The following is a 15488-nucleotide window of genomic DNA, read 5'->3' as shown; positions in this document are numbered from 1 at the left end:
TGATTGACTTAAATGTTGTCAATACAAATTCCTTCTCGTGTATGAAAGCAACCTCAGATGATTCTAGCTTGTGGCACAAGAGGTTTGCACACATTAGTCCAACTATTTTAAAGAAACTTAAGTCCATGGATTTAGTTGAAGGCTTGCCCTCAATTAAATTCGAGCAAGAGACAATGTGTGACTCATGTGCCCGCTGCAAACATGTTAGATCCTCACTTAAACTTAAAAGAGTAGTTAGCACTAAACGACCACTTAAGATGGTACACATGGATTTATGTGGACCTATGAAAGTTAGAAGCCGTGGTGGATCAAAGTATATATTTTTTCTAGTCGACGATTACTCAAGGTATGTCTGGCCAATCTTTCTTTCCTCTAAAGATGAAACTTTCGATGAATTTGTGGTATTAATGAAGTTTGCCCAAAATAAATATGATAAAAAGCTTATTTCGATTCGGACGGATCACGGCACGGAATTTGATAATCAATCGTTTATAGAATTTTGTAGGAAAAATGGTGTGGGGCATAACTTCTCCGCACCACGTACCCCACAACAAAATGGTGTCATGGAACGTATGAATCGAACCCTAGAGGATATGGCTCGTACTATGCTTTTGTGTAGTGGCCTCCCTAGAAGTTTTTGGGCAGAAGCTGTTAGTACCGCATGCTATATGCATAATAGAGCTATGATCCGACCTATTTTGAAAAAGACTCCCTATGAACTCTTAAGAGGGATAAAACCCAATATATCACATCTCCGTTGCTTCGGGAGAAAATGCTTTGTTCACAATAATGGAAAAGACAATTTAGGAAAATTTGACCCCTGAAGTGACGAAGCTGTTTTTCTGGGATATTCGGATCATAGTAAGGCTTACAAAGTGTTAAATAAAAGAACCTTGCGCATAGAAGAAAGTGTTCACGTTCTCTTTGATGAAGATAATGTGTTTGATAAAGTTGAACAGGAAGAAGAGGATCCAGATGAGCCCGATTTTTTTTAGCAAGAAATGAGCCCTTAAATGAAGATGAAGATATTCAAGGTATCAATGATGAACTAGATAATTCTGCAAACGATCCTAAGAGAAGTGATGAGTCCGTAGTTAATGATACTATTGACCCTTCCTTAGATAAGGAAAAAGATCTTGAAGTTATACCTAATGATGTCGTAACTTCCGATCCAAATCATGATATTTCTAATGAAGTTAGTAATACTTCTGAAGAAAATCCCGAGTCCAACTCAGGGGGAACAAATCATGATTCCACGTCTGCAGATGGTGCGAGTTCATCAAATGATAATGAGCCTAGAGTTCTCAAAAAGTGGAAACATCAAAGCTCCCACCCTTTGGACAAAATCCTAGGGGATCTAGAACAAGGCATTAAAACTAGAAGGTCCTTGAATAATTTCTGCTCGTTCTTTTCTTTTCTATCAACCATTGAACCTACCAATATCAAAGAAGCTCTTGCTGAACCTGATTGGATAATTGCTATGCAAGATGAGCTTCAACAATTCGAACGCAATAAGGTATGACACTTAGTGCCACGACCTAGTGATCGAACTATTATTGGTACAAGATGGGTGTTCAGAAATAAACTGGACGATGCAGGACTTATTACAAGAAACAAGGCACGACTAGTTGTCCAAGGCTACAATCAACAAGAAGGGATCGATTATGACGAGACCTTTTCACCCGTAGCAAGACTTGAGGCTATTCGTCTCATTATTGCCTTTGCTGCTCATAAAGGAATGAAATTATTCCAAATGGATGTTAAGACTGCATTTCTTAATGGCTATTTGGAAGAAGAAGTTTATGTAGAACAACCTCCCGGATTTTTAGATAGCAAGTTTCAAAACCACGTTTATAAATTAGACAAAGCTTTATATGGTTTGAAACAAGCTCCAAGGGCATGGTATGATAGATTATCCAAGTTCCTATTACAAAATAATTTTTTAAGAGGATCTTTCGATAAAACCTTGTTCCTAAAATCCGAGGGTTCTAATTTACTTGTTGTGCAAATTTATGTAGACGATATCATATTCGGTTCTACTAATGAAAAATTGTGCAAGTATTTTTTAGATCTAATGACTTCTGAGTTTGAAATGAGCATGATGGGAGAATTGAAGTACTTTCTAGGTTTACAAATTCAACAAACAAAGGATGGTATAAAGATTGACCAACAGAAATATATCAAGGAACTGATTCGAAAATTCGGTATGGAAAATGCAAAATCTTACGATACACCTATGGTACCTGAAAAGAAGATAACTATAGATGAACATGGTAAGTGTGTCGATGAGACTACATATCGAGGTATGATTGGTTCACTTTTATATTTAACTGCAAGTCGTCCTGATATAATGTATAGAGTATGTGTCTGTGTGCGATATCAATCGTGTCCTAAAGAGTCACATATGATTGCAGTTAAACGTATCTTGAGATATTTAATTGGTACATCAAATTTGTGCTTATGGTATCCACTTGAGTGTAATTTCGATCTAGTAGGGTATTCAGATGCAGATTATGCAGGATGCTCTTTAGATAGGAAAAGCACTTCTGGGTATGCACCATTTGTTGGACCTTGTATCATCACATGGGGATCAAAGAAACAAAATTCAGTTGCAATGTCTCTTCTTTGAAGCCGAGTATGTATCTCTTTGGATGGTATGTTCTCAATTACTTTGGTTAAAGCAACAACTATGTGATTATGGTATAAATGTAGGTCGTATGCCTATTATGTGTGACAATACGAGTGCTATAGTAATTTCTAAGAACCCTGCCCAGCACTCGAGGACCAAACATATAGATATTCGACACCATTTTATACGAGATCATGTAGAGAAAGGCAACATTTCACTTGAATTTTGTAGTACCGAAAGGCAATGGGCTGATATCTTGACTAAGCCGTTAGCTAGAAAACGCTTTGAGTTATTGAGACTAGAGATTGGTTTAATTAGCGGTAATTAAATCCGTCATAATTATGTCTGGGAACCTGAATGACTGGCTAGGAAGATGAGATTGTACGATTGTGTCCGTATATTTTTGTTGCAAGCTTAATTATGTTAAATAATGTTTATTTTACGTGTTATATCTTGCTTATGTGTATGGTAATATTTTATATTCTGTATAATCACATATTCTTACAAAAATTCGACAAAATCTACAATAAAATGCCTAAATATAATAAAGATATTTCTATCTTATTATATTTCTACACAAATCCTGCCTAAACACCAACACAAAAGACTCTTTCCTTATCTCATATCAAATAGGATTCTTTTTCTTATTATTATCATATAAGAAATAGGAGATAATACCAAAACCAAAAAAAGGAATGTGCCGAAAAAAAAGGAAAGCACGAAAAAAAAAAAGGAAAGTGCCGAAAAAAAAAGCACGAAAAAAAAAGTGCCGAAAAAAAAGGGGCACCGAAAAAAAAAAATAAGGAAAATTGGTATTATTTTCTATCTTTAAGAATTCTATTGTTACCAAAACGCAAATTCCTTATGCTATTTAAACCCCTTTAATCTCTCCATAATTCTCATCAATTTAATCATCTTCTTCTCTAATACTTTTTCAAAACCTTCAAGATTAATAATGGAAAATCAACCTACAACCCGTTTTCAATCCAAGAAACCTGTTGTTGTTAGAAAGAAGGTAACCCAATCACCCCCGAGAACCTCCCGCTCCGTCACGCCACCCGAGACCCCTCGGTCCCCCCGGTCCGCCGTTGACCTAACCGACAACCACAAGAAGAGACGAAAATTGGTTAAGGGTAAGGGAAAATTGGTTTCGGAAATTGAGGTAAGTTCGAAAACTGAGAACTATATACTTCAAGATGGTTCTTCACGTGTTCTTTACGCACAACATATGGATGATTACACTAACAATGGACTGAATAATCTTCGATTAACTCAAGTAGAGAGAAGGAATATCAATCAAGTTGCTCAATACCGCATTCACGCAGGACGAGTATATTCGGTTGATTGGTTAAAACAATATAAAGCACTTGGGTTTTTCAGAAATTTTCTCAAAGATCAAGGTTGGGAAAATATTGTTGCTGTAAGTGGTCCAGTCTTTCCTATTGAGGTATATCAATTTTATGCTACTGTTCAATTTAAGGAAGGAAATTTACTTGCTGTGGTTAATGAGACATCTATACGTGTCTCACCTGGTGATTTCTGCGACTTGGCTCGAGTTCCTAGAGGAGGAATCGAAATTAATCCAAGCGTAGAATGGGGAAGTATGTCACCTGATGACAGGTTAATAGTGAAACGGTATTTCAAACAAGATGCGACTTCGTCTGAAACTATTTTAACAACTAAGTTGTCGCCAACTTTGAGGTTCTTTTTGAACTTTCTCTGGACTACTATTGTTCCTCGCAAAGAAGGTAGAGATAAATTCGGGGTTCATGAGATGATTATTATGAAGGCTTGGCTTGAAGGAGAAAAGGTTAGTCTACCTATGCTTGTGTTTCATAAAATTATACAAGCTAGTGTAACGGCTAAGATGGATGATTTAGCTTCTACTTTAAGTTTGCCTTATGAGAATTGGATCTCTCGAATTTTAGAGAAGAAAGGAGTTATTGGGATGCATAGTTATGGTGTTATAACAAATGACGAGATGAGCGATCTTTACTTATCTTATATGAAGCTCGTTATTAATGGCCCGGAATTATGTTTTGACACAAAAGGAGAAAAAGGAGGAAAAAGCAATGTGAGTTTTGAGATGTTGGATTCTAAGATGGAATCAAATTTTACTTCTATTATTGGAAGGATTAATGAGCAAGACAAGAAATTATGTGATTTGTTTGATCTCATTACAAAGGAAAAGAGAGTTGATACTAGTGGACCAAGTAGTATTAGCCCGGCGCGTCTAAACACCATGTTGTCACGGTTTGACACAAAGATCGACAATGCTCTTAAGGCCGCCGTGCGAACACACTCCGAGTCTACTCTTATTAGGGAAGAAGGTTTGGATAGTTTGGTAATGAGCTATTGCAATCTGGAAGGGAGATGAGGTCTGAGATGCATACGATATATGAAGCAGTTAAAGCTATGACTTTGAGGATTGGTAATTTTGATACTCGATTGACTGCTCAAGCTGCACTCCTAGACCATTGTCACGCGCGACTCGAGGACTTGGAATTTTGGACCCGTCCGAGGTCACAACCGCCAAGCCCACACTACCCTTGACCACCTCGCCACACCCATCCACCTAGCCTTATCTTTTTAATTCCTTTGCTCACAATAAAAGTCCATTATTATGGATATTAGCTTTTTTTTCAATTCCGCATTTTATTCCTTGTGTGATTGCAGGTTTATAATATTATTATGCTAATTAAGAACTAGATTGCGTTTAATATAATATGTTTTTCATGATTAATTCTTGTCTCATAATATATTATTCTAGTCGTTTTATGTTTGTTCTCGTCTTTTCAATGATGCCAAGAGGGGGAATTGTTTTTATGATTTGCGACCGTTTCAAGTTAATTCTCTCAAGGCGTTCTATAGTTATAACTTTGAAAAGATTATTAGTTTCTGCGCTCAACTGTTCTATAATTTGGGAAGTATTATGTTGAGGGGGAACTAGACTTAGACACAAATCATAGGAGACTTGTCATCATCAAAACGGGGGAATTTGTTGGACCTTTAGTCCTAATTAGTTGTTTTGATAATGACAGTAATGATTTGTATGTGGACATAATATTATAAACATATGCGTGTAATTGTGTGCTTAAGTCTTAATATAGAAAGGAACAATTACAATGACGCAAGCTTGAAGTTTGGACCAAGGAGGTACAACTTCGAAGACACTTGATCGTTGTATTCAAGCAAGATCAAGATCAGAAATCAACCACAAGACTCAAGATGAGAGACTTGTGAAGAGACGATTCGTTATGAAGATCTACGAAGATTAGATAGTATAGGTCGTCATCCGGTAATGGTTTTACTTTGTTTGATTTAAAGGTTAGTGAAGTTATGACCTCATAGCCATAACTTCATTGCTAGACAAAAATGATGCGTTAATTTTTGGAAAATATATTTTTAATATTTTATAAGAATAAGAGAGTATTTATATAATTGGAATTAATTAATAAGAATTTAAGTTAAATAAACTATTGGTTTGTAACACGATATTTATGTCGTCATGCAACCTAGGGTTTTAACTAAATTCTATCTCGATTTGTTGTGGGCTATGGAAGCAAGAATGGACCGAAGGAAGCCTAGGGGCCGGCCGAACCCTAGTGGCCGAAAACCCTAGAGGCCGAAACCCTAGAGGCCGAATTCTCCACTTCTAAACCATAGCCTCCTACTTGTTCGTCAAGTCATTTAGGGTTTTATACATTCCAGAATATTCCTAAACCCTAATTCTCTACAACTATAAGTACCTCTCTTCATTCAACAATTAAAAGCGACACACATCTATACTTTCAAAGAGAAAAATATTTAAGCAAAAATTATTTGAGCTTTAATTCTTATTTTACAATTTGCTTATACAAAAGTTGCGCATCAATTTTGTCAATCACTCAAAGAGAAATCGTAATAGGATACTAAGTACACAAAGATATTATACTCACTCGCATAACGTGAGATTAGTATTTATCGTTGTACTTTTCTTATTAACGTAAGAGCAATCTAGAGTATTTAGCGATACTCAATCTGAGTTATAATCATATAGTTGATTATACGAGTGGATTGATAATTTTTGTAATCCGTAGAAAGGTACTAAAAATTATTAATCGAGAATAGTGGACGTAGGTTTCGACTTGTGAAACTGAACCACTTCAAAAATCCTGTGTGTCTCTCTTTCTCTCTCTCTCTTTATTTTTCTTATTTCGATTTTGCGCTTATTAGTATAATAAATTAGTTGATTTTAATCAATAAAATCAAATAATTAATTTTACATCATATATTTCGAAAAAGCGGTCATCGTTTTTAATACTCAATTCATCCCCCTCTCTTTCGTATTCGATCAATAGACTCCTCAACTGACTAACTATATTTCTTTACATGAAGCATCATATACGATACCTTAGAAAGCCCATAAAGTTTTTCAGGTAACCGAAATCCTTGGCATTCCTATGGGTCATCAATTACAATGAACGTAGAGGCCATCTTAGTTTTGTTATACGGAAGTAGCAGTTCGGCTTAAGTTGTTATATGGAAGTAGCAGTTTGGTGATCAGCTGTTTAGTTCGCCAAGGATTTACACTACCATGTTTAAACCCGCCCACTCGAGAATAACAGCCTTGGAACGACTGAATTACTTTACCCAGAAAAGTATAGGAGAAGAAGAAGTAAAGAGCGAAAGGAGAGTGATGATAGTGGAGGGAGTTGGCTCAATTTATAGCAAAATAGGAGGAACCAAGGACATCATCATGACGGCTAATTATTTGAGGTTAACGAATTTAATAAAAGATACTCGTATTTTTTTCTATTTACTTCCTCCCTCCGTCCCACTCATTTTTTTTTGCTTTTGCTTTTCACACAAAGACCAAAGGAAGAGGAGGGCCAACTATAAAATTGACAAGTCTAAAAAGGATTCGATTGCCTATGAAAGACAATCCTAAAATAAAAAGACAGAAAATTGACTGAAACACTCAAAAATATTATATGCCAAATAACTAGGACGAAGGATGTATTAACAAATCAAATAAATGAGTTGATGTGGGATTAGTAACGAAATAATTCGTTTTTTTTTGGCAAAAGTAAATAAAGGTTTTATATTCTCATGGCCTGGCGGGCCAGGCCATCCGCTATCTGATTAAGACGTCTAGGAAAAAAACTAAAACTTACACAATGAAAATAAACCCAAAGACTTTTTAAATCATCGATGATGCCTTTGATGATATGATTTTCCTTCTCTAATTCAGCTATCTGATTGATCAACTTTAGGCAATCCGTCGCCACCTCCAAATGTAGTTCGCCCCTATTCCTGGCCCATATTAAAACATCCCGTACACCCAACGCTTCCGCCTGCAAGGCTGATTCAGCGCTCAAGTTACTCCGAGCTCTATCAATCTCCATCCCCAAGTTATTGTAGGCCACCCATCCACAAGCTGCATCAAAGTTTCTTTCCCAGATCGCGTCCACTTTTAATCTTGTACCCCAACATTGGCCTGGCTTCCCAATAACAAAAGTAGGATGTCCTTCGCGTAAAGCCATCAAGTCATTCTCCAAAGCATTAAACCACAACTCGTGGCTACTTTGTCTTTTTTTTTTCCTTCGTCCTCTTCCTGCTGTAAACATTTCAAGCTAACTTCAACACTCATAGAGAGGGACCTGAAAAGTGGTATAGGGTCCACTGTCACTCCCTTAAAAATTATATTATTCCGTAACAGCCAGATTCCCTATAGTGTAGCCATGAATTTGAGGACCCTTTTCTCTCCTTCCTCCAGATTCGACAGAAAGCGTATCCAGTTGATTATCCAATCACCAATGTTAATTCCTTGATGGTTCAAAGTTTTGTTGGAATATGTGTCCTCCGACAATAATGCGATCACAAATGTTGATCATGATGATCACATGTTTAAATCTCATTTTAAGAATACATGTGGGATGTAATATTTTACAGTCAACTGGTCCACACATATCGGTAATGATTGGCTAGCTAGAGTTTGACATTACTGTCGTGCGACGGTGGTGATCAGTTGATCCCCTTAGGTCATACCTATAGGGAAATACTCTTAATTGATTATTTAATTAATCGTATGCCGATACGAGTTAATTAAATTGCTTAAAATTGACGGATGATTTTGTGAGTAAAATTAAAGTATCTCATTGTAATTTGATTAAATTAGATACGGTCTAAGTAATCGAATTGTTTTATTACTTGGATAAAAATTATTGTTTACGAAACAATTGAAATTGAAATTGAATGAATAATTTATAAATACAAGTTGTTGTAATTTCTAATTTGATAAACCATTTTGGTACAAGTAATCAAGAATTGCTAATTATTTTTGTATGTGACATATTTAATTATATGATGATTTTTAATATGTTAAAAATGCATTATAATGTAACATGTCATGTAACATGTCACATATGTCACAATTGACAAATGACAAAAATAATATGGACCACCATTTTACATGGTAACCGAAAATTAGGAAGGGCATTAAGGGTTTGTGTTGTTTAATTTATTTTATTCAAATAAACACAATGATAACCCTAGGGTTGCATGCCTAGTCTCTTGTGAAGAGCAAAAATGAAATGCATTGGGCATGCTACCCAAGGCCAAATTTTCGGCCATCCATAAGAAAAAGAAAAGAGTTTTTCTCTTCCTTGTATGAATATTCATTCTAATCTTATATTTTTCTTCTCTCTAGTTTTTGAGAAAAAGCTGAAGGGTAAAAATAAACTCATATATCACTCCCTCTTGAACCGATTTTTCAAGAGCAAAAATTACAATTTTTGTGTCAATTTTATAGTAAGACTTATATTATTTCTAGTATAAAATAATATTAGTTATTAAGAGAATTCCTTGGGTATTCACATTTGGGAGAGGTTCTAATTTAGACCTTTTGTTCATCCATTTTAAGGAAAGCTCAAGAACTAACAAATAGGTGAATTTTTTGGTGCCCATTAATCCGAAATCATATAGTAAGATTGATGATTTTTTCTCTTATTTTCTTTATGTTTGCATGCATAAGATTTAATTTTAATTTTATGACTAAATTAAAATGTCACATATATGAATATATAAATTAATGAGATTAATAAATTCTAATAAGCGGTATCATGAGCCTTAGGTTGTTTGCATGCAAATCGGTTTATAGTTTTTTTGAGTTATATGATTAACATACAAAACTAATTAATTTGATTTTATGAAGATAAACCTTAAAATAAATTTGCATGTTAAAAATTTCTGGTCCTAAGTGATTTTTAGGACATTTTGGTTTATTTATGGATTTTATTGTTCATTTTATATAATATTGGCATTAAAATGTGATTTTTATGATAAAAATGTCATTTTTGGACGAAAAATAGCTAAACTTCGAATTTTTCAGTGGTTTTTGGATATGTTTTCACATATATTATCTACTAATGTCTTGTAAATGTTCATGATAAAATGAGTTGTTTTGCTCGAAATATGAATTTTTCAAGTTAAAATCATATTTAAATGGGTAAATAGGTTAATATGAGTAATATTTCGAATCTGGTCATGGAAATATAGTATGTTGTCAAATGCAATTTTACAAAATGTGTGTAAAATATTTGGCTATAATGAAGTCTTTATGCATGATTTATGAATTTTTGATGAAAAATCACATAAATAGTGACTATAATTAGTAATAATGCTAAAACATACTTCATGACTAAGAAAAAACGTCACATGTTGCATTTTATCATATATTTCAGATCTAAAAGTGAAAAGTTGATGAATATAATTTTTCTCATATTTTTAGGGTCATAATTGTTAAAACCGATAAACCGCAACATTGTTTTTCTCGATAAATTTTCGAAATTTTTAACCTAAGTTTTTGAACATTATGAGGGTCATGGTATTTTTCCAGAATATTCATGAGTTTAAATTTCAAATTTCGAATTTATTTGAAATTTTTATAATTTATTTTGAAGTTTATAGCATTTTTTGTATTTTTGGGCCCATTTATGAACAATATTAAGAAATCAAGTTTAATTATTGTCAAAATGTTAGTGGAGACTAATTTTGAGTCCTAAGATATTTAGGGTAATTAACTTGTACATAAATATGAATTTATGTAATTATTGTGATTTTTAAAAGGTTAAATCACGCAAATCCGTAAAAACCGATTAATATACGATATTGGCTCTTTAAAGGCGATTTAGCATAAAATCGAGCATGTTCATATATATTATAATGCTGCATTTTATTTATGATTGTCATAATTCATATACGATATTGGATCTCGTATCACCGTTTTGTAATTTAATAGATTTACTTTTTATTACAATTGTATAATAGGAAATTATGTAATTTTTAATTTATTACTTTGTAATTTCCCGGAGTTTCCATGAAGACGGTGTTACCTCGAGATGCGTGCCAAGACCGAAAGTTCAAGGGACCAAAGGAGTTGGTTTTCGAATTTGTAATAGTTTATTAGATTTTCTATTTTAGGAAGGCCATACTAGGATTTTATATTTATGCTTTGCATTTTATTTATATGTTGCATGCATCGCTAAATCGCCATAACTAAACATGCATTTTAAATCGAGTTTATCGACCGTGTCAATTACAATTATCGTAGTTCACCGCTTTAGTTCACTTAAAACGTGATAGATAATAAATTGACATGACCTCTCGCTAAAATAAACAATTGAGACTTAGCCTTACCAAAATTAGAAACCATGAAAACCTATTTCGTGAGGGAGTGCGCTCGGCCTTACCGGGGTACAAACCTTGCTACGTAGGGGAAGTGGGTGATAAATGTCTACCCACCGAAGTTATAAAGATAAGGGTTGTATTCGGCTTTACCGATGCCCAAGTTGATGTAAATTTGGATCATTGACACATTTATTCGAAATTTGGGTTGAACTCAACGAAAGTATTCTCGACGGTTGCCGGATGTGTTTCGGGCTAAAGATAAATATTAATGTAATTTTATCGACCAAGAGTTCTAAAAGTAGAATCGATTAAATAGTTAATCCACCGAGTTATATTGATGAGGGTTGTATTCGGCTTTACCGATGCCCAAGTTAATATGAGTTTGGATCTTGGAATCATTTATCATAGTTGGGTAGAGGTCACTATGTAAATGCTTTACTTGTTATTTACAAGTATTAATAAAACGATAAATGTTAAGTTTTCCACTATTTCGTTATCATATTGTTCTATTTCTTTACCACAACTCATATACGATATCATTTCGATTTTTGATTCAAATCTCCATTAAAACATCGTACCTAAAGACAAAACTTGAATTTTTCTTCTAAAAACTCGTGTTATCCATTGGAAGGATCTCTTGTGAAGAGTATAGATAAAAGTTATTCATTATCAAACAGGTTTTTGATTCTTGACTAACATATCTACTTACAATGAATTGTTTCTCATATGCTTAATTGAGTTAAGTACTTTGAAACGTTAAATCATTTTGGTAACTAAAATTTGTAGGAAATCAAAATTGACCAAAATACTGCAACCACTTCAATGAAAGTTTTAAGACTAAACAAATGAATTGAAGAGTAGCCTTCATGAAATTCAATTTTGCTTCTCTAAGCAAAGACTCATTGAAATGAGTAGGAGCATTCTCTTAAACCGTTAAGAAAAGGACGAAGTTCAAAGAAGTAAAATTAGAATGGAATTGATACAAGGTAATGTTAAAAGTAACGTTATTGAGAATAACAATACTAAACCTATCAATCCCGACCGATAAAGTTTCCATTGTCTTAATTGTTGGACGCTAGAAAGGAAACTATCCCAAATTATTGAAGAATCAACAAGTTAGTTGTGGGACATCTAATGGGACCTTCTTCTTTAAATGTTTATTTGATTGACATAAATTTTGCTAATACTACTTCGTCAATATTAGAAACCGATGGTGGTTTTCATCATTGTATTTGATACATAGGATGATTAGAATATGACGACTAGCAACAATGATGTTGAGAGATAGAGTCATTGTGTACTCAATTTAGTTTTGGGTTTATAGTTGTACTTAGTTATGACTATTAAGTGCATAAACTCTAAATAAGAATATAAACTTGTTAAGATGCAAAAGAGGTTTCACTTTTGTGACCCTATACACCATGATTTGATGTATGGCTAGCCCATTATCAAGGTGATTATATTTTAAACCAAACTAGAATGACATATCATGTAGATGATGCAAGACTCAAATTGGTAACCCAAAATTAAACCTTAGATTCTGGAATGATGAACGCAAAGAGTTATCGAGTACTCTTGAAACCATTAGATCTTATGGTATATGCATATCTTGTATTCAAAGCAAGATCTCTCGTGCCTTTTTGTTGAAAAGGAGATCGAGGTTATAAATCTTTGATCCAAATAGGTTGATCATTTTCTTTTACCAACGATTTAAGTTGACGCTAATGTGTTCACTTAATAAGGTAAATAGAGAAATCTTTGAAGAAGTTCAAAGAGTTCAGAGAATCACGATTTAGTCGTGATGGGATTATCAAAGTGAAGACTTTGATATAAACCAAAGGAAATGTGATATAGTATCATAAATTAATCTCTCTTAGCACGCATTATGAGATAATGTGTGGTTGGATAAAGAAATCAAACGCTATTCGATATGGTTTGGACTTCAATCAAGTTACCTTGAGTTACTTGATCCTCTTGGGGATTTTATCATTTTGTCTAAATTATTTTTCCACTAAATCTAAAACGAGTCATATGAGATATGAAATGGTAGGGTACCATGTTTGTAAGTTTTTCAAAAGAACCAAATGCGTATTTTTCCTTACTATAATCACGAGTACAACGGGTTTGTGGCTCGTGAAGCTGTCTTTCTAGAATACAAGTTTATTTCTAGAAGACAGAGTGGGACAAATTATTCAAGAGCCACAAAGAATGTTATATCGAAAGAAACTGGTCTTTCTTGGCTAACAAAGAATATCGCAAGAAACTGGACTTTCTTGGCTACATGAGACATTTTGTGTAAGACGTTGTTTTTTCAAAACCTAGGAGGTTAAAGTCATCACTTGTTGAAGATGATGAATTAGTGTTACTTTTAGAAAGTAAAGAGCTTGCAACTTACAAAGAAATTGTTTGATTCAAGTTGATTACTTCTGGAAAGTAATGAACATATGATTTACATGAGAGTGTTTAAGTCACAACTCAATACAAGGCTTAGAGCCATGAAAATCCGAAATAAATTCCAAGTGAATTGTTAGATATCAAAGCTTGATTGGTAGCAAAGGGTTTTGCACTAGTTGAAATGCTTAAGTCTATTTGGATCTTCTTAGGGATTGTGTTTCATTATGAGATATATATAGCGAGTGAATCTAAAACCCACTTCTTCAATTAGAAGGAATGTATTCAATACATGTCTTGAGTTTTGTAGATTCTTGCCATCCTAAGATAATGTGAAACTTAAGAGAGGGTCTTAAGTAGGACATCAATGAGTTGGAATCAACATTTTGATCATGTGATAAAACTTTTCTCAATAGGTTGAGAAGTTATGTTTATACATGAAGTTTAGTGGGAGTTACGGAAATTTTAATTAGTCTTATATGTGGATGACATATTGATCATTGGGAATGATTTGACACTTATGGAGTATTATAATACATCTTTAATATCCAGATTTATGGAGATAAATCCACATGATATCAGCGTCAAATAAGAAGTCTTATGTTGATAAGATTCATGACTAGTTCAATCAAGTTGAACATATTTGATTGATTCCATTTGCTTCATTCTTAGGATCAATTAAATGAGTAATGATGTATAACACTTCATATACTTTGAGTATGATGAATTGAAAATTTTCAAATCGAATTTAAGTAATAGTTACCTAGTAGCCATATAGATTATCCTTAAGTGCTTGAAGAAGCAGTGAGGGTGTAAAGCAAAGTGTTTTTGATGCAATTCACTAATTTGTGTAAGGGTGTTACACAAGTGACAATTGACAATTGAGATTGCGCATGGTTTCCGACAAAACAGTATTCCAAACACCTAAAGATGGTTAAAGAACCATTGTGGCTATGTTATTTAAGAAATGGATTTGCTAGAATCGTTCTAGGCAATAAAGAACAATGAGAGATGCTTACAACGGAAATTGAGTACACTTGCAATCATGAGATGTACAAGAGGATGGATCCCGCACACTGTGAAAACAGTGGGAGCTATTCTAAGGCTAGAGAGCTTATGTCTAGATTGGATCTAGACACGTACTCAGAAAGTTTTATAATGCAAATGTATACATTACAAAGGAAAACGAGTATGTAGTAAGTTTGAGTAAGGTACAAGAAGTTGATAAAAACCTACTAACCAAAGCCTTCTCATAGGCTTAACATGATGAGTCATGTCATATGTCATTTCAATTGCATTGAGATGAACAACTACGTACAAAGATCAAATTGGATTATAAGAATATGAAGTAGTTGTAGATACCCGTATCCGTCGATATTGGAATTTATAGAGAACCCGACAAACACCCGATGATGATAGGACACATGTATTCTTCAGTTGTCATTGTCATTATTTGGGCTCGTTTTACGATGTAGAATGAGCGTTGTCGAAGGAGTATTTTATTAATTTAAATGATATTTAAATTAAAGCTTTTTTAAGGTAAGTTCATTTTACTTTATTTTGAATTTATTTTCTCGAGTTTATTTTATTGAAAATAAAATAAATAATTGATTTGAAAAAATCATTTTATGAGTGTATTTGATTTGAAAAATCATTAATTTTAATGTGTTAATTTGATTTGAAAAATCGATTTAAACATCGAAAAGAACTCGTTTTAAACACGTGTTTTTGAGCTCGATTATAGCTCGGTTTTTGAGCCCGTTTCTTTAACGAGTTGGCACGAATCTCGAGTACACTA

This window comes from Silene latifolia, chromosome 8, assembly GCF_048544455.1.
Source record: "Silene latifolia isolate original U9 population chromosome 8, ASM4854445v1, whole genome shotgun sequence".
NCBI lineage: Eukaryota > Viridiplantae > Streptophyta > Magnoliopsida > Caryophyllales > Caryophyllaceae > Silene > Silene latifolia.
The sequence above is the reverse complement of the archived record's forward strand: the minus strand, read 5'-3'. Positions refer to the sequence as shown.